The 5,941-nt window shown below is 49.5% G+C and overlaps 1 protein-coding gene across 4 annotated transcripts in view; it reads right to left on the minus strand.

Annotated features, from left to right (window-relative positions):
- KYAT1 (kynurenine aminotransferase 1) overlaps positions 1–5,845 on the minus strand; it is a 37,821-nt gene extending 31,976 nt beyond the window's left edge. Inside the window, exons 1-2 of one of the 4 annotated variants that reach the window (XM_044926434.2) lie at positions 5,734–5,845; positions 1,835–1,896 (exon numbers count right to left, since the gene is read on the minus strand). The gene's annotated coding sequence lies outside the window, so the exon portion shown is untranslated. Of the gene's footprint in view, positions 1–1,834; positions 4,105–5,733 lie in introns of those variants that run through there. The other 3 variants (XM_006065331.4, XM_025261809.3, XM_006065330.4) reach the window with 3 other exon arrangements.
- Between the last annotated feature and the right edge of the window lie 96 nt (positions 5,846–5,941).

The raw sequence follows: 5,941 nt of genomic DNA on the forward strand, positions 1-5,941 counted from the left end.
TGGAGGGAGACCGGATAAAGTCCAAAGCCTCCTAACTTGGCCTCTGGAGCAGGCCTAAGTCCAGACTCTGCAGCTTCTGTATTCTCTCCACTCCCAAATACATAAATCCTTTGCTTCTGAATAGATGTTGCCCACCTTTGCTCAAGCTATATCCTGTCTGACAGGCCTTTTAATCTGACCCCCTAGCAGGGCTGAACCCCAGCTCTGAAGTCTCCTGGGTCAGTCTGGGCCCTCCCTAGAACTCAGATCACCTATGCTGTGACTGACTCCTGTGCTAAATGCTCATCCTCACAACAGCCTTCAGAAAGGCGTCATTGTCCCTGTTTTGCTCAAGAGGAGAATGAACAAAGCTCAGTGAGCTGAGACAGCCTGAGCTGGGTGGGATTCAACCCCTGGTTTACCTGTTCCCAAAGTCAAAATCTGTCCCCCCCAAAAATCCTTTTGGGAGGTAGATGCTGCTGCCTCTATCACCTCCCCTGCATCTAGGAGACCATCAGCCCCTGGGGACACGAGCCATGCCTTATCCAGCTTCCACCCTGCATGGCAGCTTGCAAGGACAGGCAAGGTGGCTTTGGCTTTACAGCCTGGCTGTACGTCACCTACGGCGATTGTGTGTAGTAAGGATGTCAGGTTTTAGTGTTTCTCAATAGTGGCACACTTGGTGTTTGGGCTGAGTCAGTTCTTTACCAGGAAGATCTCCATCTTCCCACGGTGGCTAGAAGGATGTTTACCATCCTTGGCCTAAATATGTCAGAAGATCCCCCTCCTCCCCTCCCCTGTCCAGTTACTGAGAAAACACAAACCATGGCACCTCTGGAGGAGAGGCCTGCGTACCATGCCCAGGCAAGACCAGCCTGTTATACCAACTACCACAGAAGATGAAAGCTTGGATTTAGAACTTGAACTTGGATAAAATGGTCCCGGCTCCACTCTGAACGAGCTATAGGACCTTAGTCCTACCACAACCAGACTCAGCTTCCTCATCTGTGCAAGGGGGACAATAATAAATATTAATGCAATCACCCTCAGAAAGCATTTAACACAGGTTCCTGGTCCACTTAGCCTGTCAATGACAATAAACTGTTAACATTTAAACCTCTAAGACTTTCCGTAAAAATTAGTTAACCAAGTAGGACAATAAAATCTCTTGCAGATAATGAATTATTTATCTTCTTGTTTGTCTTGGACGTACAGAGTCCCTTCAAGACAACTGTCTGATGAAAACTTGTTGAGTCAATGGTTCTGCCCCAAGGGAGGTTACATCTGTCTGGGGAGTTCTAAGTACACTGAGTCAAACACAGTTCCCCCTTAGCTTTGGGTTTCCCAGGTTGCGCCAGTGGTAAATAATCTGCCTGCCAACGTAGGAGACATAAGAGATGCAGGATTGATTCCTGGGTTGGGAAGATCCCCAGGAGGAAGGCATAGCAACCCACTCTAGTATTTTTGCCTAGAGAATCCCATGGACAGAGGAACCTGGTGGGCTACAGTCCATAGGGCTGCAAAGAGTTGGACATGACTGAAGCGACTTAGCATGCACGCTCGCCCCTTGGCTTTGGAATTGGCAAAAGAGACAGAAATGGTTTCGGAGACTGTAGGCTCCCAGGCCAGAGGGGCTGGTGGGTGGGGAGCCTGAGTGAGTTACACAGTAGGAAGGCCACTCCTTTTCCCTCCTGGCACAGGATCCAGATCCAAAAATTGAAATCTCACTCTTTGGGGCAGTTTTACACATGGAGGAGAAAACAAATATGTGTATATATTTAGTGCTGGCAGAAAGACTAAAGAGTCGTATCAGTGGTACAGACGGAGAAACTGTCAGAGTGGGGAAATGACTTACCCAAAGTGAAAGTCCTGGGAAAGCACAGAAGGACCTCAGCTATGAATCCAAAGCTTGTATCTCTGTACAAGAATGAGGAAGTGAGATGAGTGTTCGGAAAATATTTCAGGGAGCGGGCAGAGCCATCTGAGAGTGGGAAGTGGCCCCACATCTATTAGGGCAGGAGTAAAGGTGATTCATCTCTTGCTGAAGCTGGAGTGACTTTGGCTTGCTGGCTACAGAAGGCTGGGAGCGGGGTGTGCCCAGCTAAATGTCCCAGCACGTGGGAGACCTGACAACCCAGGTGAGCACAAATGGCCAGGAAGACAGGAGGAACATTTCTGTGCTGACAGCTTTGTTCACATGGGCAGAATTTCTACGTCAGCAAGTTGGCTGCCACCCTGGGGACCGAATGAATGGGGGGGATGGGCATCAGTATGAAGGACCTTCTCATTGCTGTGCTTAATTGCTCAGTCATGTCCGACTTTTTGCGATACCATGGACTGTAGCCCACCAGGCTCCTCTATCTATGGGGATTCTCCAGACAAGAATACTGGAATGGGTTGCCATGCCCTCCTCCAGATCTCACTGCTAACCTTCCTGTATTCCTTTGTTGCCCCAATCTGGATTATGACATTAGGGAGTCCTCCGCTTTGGAGATGTGGAAGGTTAAGTGCGGCGTGGAGAGTGGGATGCCATGTTGGAGGCACTCACGTTGCCATGAGGAGGCACTGTCTAGGAGGAAAAAGCCGATTCAGGCAGAAACCAGACAGATCATTTCTAACCTGCACTGTCTCTGATCATGTCAATTATTTTCAGGTATGAATGTGTCTCTGCTCCAGGCCCCAGCTTCATCATTTCTCCTCCTAGATACCTTATGCATCTTTCTCTCTCTCTCTTTTTTTGGCTATGCTGGGTCTGGGATGCAAGGCATGGGTTTTTTTTCTCTAGTAGCGGAACATGGGCTTAGTTGCCCTTAGGTATATGGGATCTTAGTTCTCTGGCCAGGGATGCAACTCGTGTCCTTTGCATTAGAAAGTGGATTCCTAACCACTGTACCACCAGGGAAGTCGCTTATGCATCTTTCAGTCAGGTTAAATGTCACCTCCTTTGAGAAGCCTTCTGTGACTCCCCTGGGGCTGAACCAGATGCCACCTTTTCTGTGCTCCCAAGGCCTGAGCTTGCCCACCCACCACAGCAGTCATCATAGATGCCAACAGCTGGGTTGTCTGTTGCCCTCACCAGACTCTAAGGACAGGAACTGTGTCTGTCCTGTTCTCCATCAGCTCCTCAGCCTCTGGCAGCTCAACTAACTGACCTGAGGTGTCTCAAAGAATTAGTGCTGATGGTCCCAGGAGGCTGAGGAGAGACTGAGGAGCTCAACAACCTTTGTAGAAGTCGGGAAGTGAGGACCCCCTTTGGGCAACCTTTTTTTTTTTAAGTATACTTGATTTACAACGCTGCAATGGGCAACTTTCTTAACTTCTCTGTATTTCACTTACTAATCTGTAAAATGTATTTCACTTACTAATCTGTGTGTAAGGCATAAAGTAGGACATGAGGGAGCACTCAGTGTCAGTGATCATAGTTCTGCAGGAGTGGACATGGAGGCTCAGGGAGGTATGTGCTAGGTCCAGACTCTAGGCTAGAAAAGGCAAGCCTTGGACTCTGGTCTGGGTTCTGGCCTCCAATCTGTGCCTCTCTTCATTCTACACTGCTGGTTGTTGCCTGTCTGTTTCACTTCCTCAGTCAATAGACAGCCAATAAACAGCTACTGGATGCCTGCTGGGTGCCAGGTCCCAAGCTGAGAGCTGTAGGGCTGACAACAAAAGATGCTTTTCAGGAGGCAGTGGGATGAGCAAGAATGGTATTAGTGTAAAATGCTCCCGGGCTCAAATTCCAGCTTTTCCACGTCCTGGCTATAAGATATTACTAAGGTCCCTGATCTCTGAGCCTGTTTTTTCCTTTAATAATGGGGAAATACAAGACTTCCCAGCAGGAGAGCTGCAACCTGGCACTGGGCAGCACTGGATATAAATGGAAGCCAGTTATTATTAATATCCTCATCATCCCATTTTATTTTTAACCAACCTGTGCGCATGGTAGTTAATTCTTCCCCCTTGTCCGGGCACCCAGGACCTGGTTCTCTGTCCCAGGCCACCACAGTTAATTACTCGTGCATCTCACTAGCCGGCTGATACACACACCAGAGGAACCAGAGATCAAATTGCCAACGTCCATTGGATCATGGAAGATGCAAAAGAGTTTCAGAAAAGCATCTACTTCTGCTTTATTGACTATGCCAAAGCCTTTGACTGTGTGGATCACAACAAACTGTGGAAAATTCTTAAAGAGATGGGAATACCAGACCACCTGACCTGCATACAACTGGATGTGGAACAACAGACTGGTTCCAAATCAGGAAAGGAATATGTCAAGGTTGTGTATTGTCACCCTGCTTATTTAACTTATATGCAGAGCACATCATGAGAAACACTGGACTGGATGAAGCACAAGCTGGAATCAAGATTGCCGGGAGAAATATCAATAACCTCAGATATGCCGATGACACCACACTTATGGCAGAAAGCAAAGAACTAAAGAGCCTCTTGATGAAAGGGAAAGAAGAGAGTGAAAAAGTTGGCTTAAAACTCAACATTCAGAAAACAGATCATGGTATCTGGTCCCATCACTTCATGGCAAATAGATAGGGAAACAGTAGAAACAGTGACAGACTTTATTTTTGGGGCTCCAAAATCACTGCAGATGGTGACTGCAGCCAATATTAAAAGACGCTTGCTCCTTGGAAAAAAGTTATGACCAACCTAGACAGCATATGAAAAGCAAAGGTCCATCTAGTCAAAGCTATGGTTTTTCCAGTAGTCATGTATGGATGTGAGAGTTGGACTATAAAGAAAACTGAGCACCGAAGAATTGATGCTTTTGAACTGTGGTGTTGGAGAAGACTCTTGAGAGTCCCTTGGACAGCAAGGAGATCCAACCAGTCCATCCTAAAGGAAATCAGTCCTGAATATTCATTGGAAGGACTGATGCTGAAGCTGAAACTCCAATTCTTTGGCCACCTCATGCGAAGAACTGACTCATTGGAAAAGACCCTGATGCTGGGAAAGATTGAAGGCGGGAGGAGTAGGGGACGACAGAAGACGAGATGGTTGGACGGCATCACCGACTCAATGGACATGATTTGGAGTAAGCTCCGGGAGTTGGTGATGGACAGGGAAGCCTGGAGTGCTGCAGTCCATGGGGTCGCAAAGAGGCGGACACGACTGAGCGACTGAACTGAACTGAATGAACACACACCGGCAGACACCCACGCCCCCACTCACGTTCTTTCACACAAACGGTAGCAGCGATCAACGCTGTTCTTTTCGTCCCTTCACTTTTCCATCTATGGTATCTTGGAAGCGGTCCCCTATTAGTGCATGGTGAACATTTTTCTTTTTTAGCGGTGGCACAGTATTCCATTGTACGGATTCTCTTTTAACGCGGTTGCCGTTACTATTATCAATCTGGGATCTCCGAGGACTTGGGATACTTAGAGCTGTCGAGTTGGAGTCCAGCACCCGGTTCCAGCCCCGGCTCCGCCCAGAATTCACCCAGTCTCCCTGGGCTCCCTCTTCCCCACCCGTACGGTACGATCGCGCGAGTCGGGGTGGGGCGGGGGATGGGGATGCAGAGAGGACCAGCCTGGGGGATCCCAGTGTCCGAGTGCGGATCGGCGAGAAGCACGCGCAACAGCTAGGGACTGAAGTCAACCTTTCCGGCGTAGCCACTCCGCTATACCAGCAGCACCAAAAGCAGCGAGTAGTCTGGCACAATCAAGCTCGGAACGGGCTGTCAGGCCCTCCCGCCTCGGCACCTGATCTCGGGGCAACAACGCTCCGGCACCGGCTACTCACCCCCGCCTCCGCCGCTTCACCCTTCGTCCCCAACCCCGAAGGTTACAGCTGTCCCTGTCCCTTTAAGGGGGCGGAGCCCGGGCTCCGCTACTTCCGCCCCAAAGCAACATGGCGCCAACCGGGAGCAGAGCGGGTGAAGGCGAGGAGAAGAGCGCCCCTCAAAAAGATGGCTACGCCCCGGGCGCCGCGTTCGCGCCCGACGGTGACG

The sequence above is a fragment of the Bubalus bubalis genome, chromosome 12 (assembly GCF_019923935.1).
Source record: "Bubalus bubalis isolate 160015118507 breed Murrah chromosome 12, NDDB_SH_1, whole genome shotgun sequence".
Classification (NCBI taxonomy): Eukaryota; Metazoa; Chordata; class Mammalia; order Artiodactyla; family Bovidae; genus Bubalus; species Bubalus bubalis.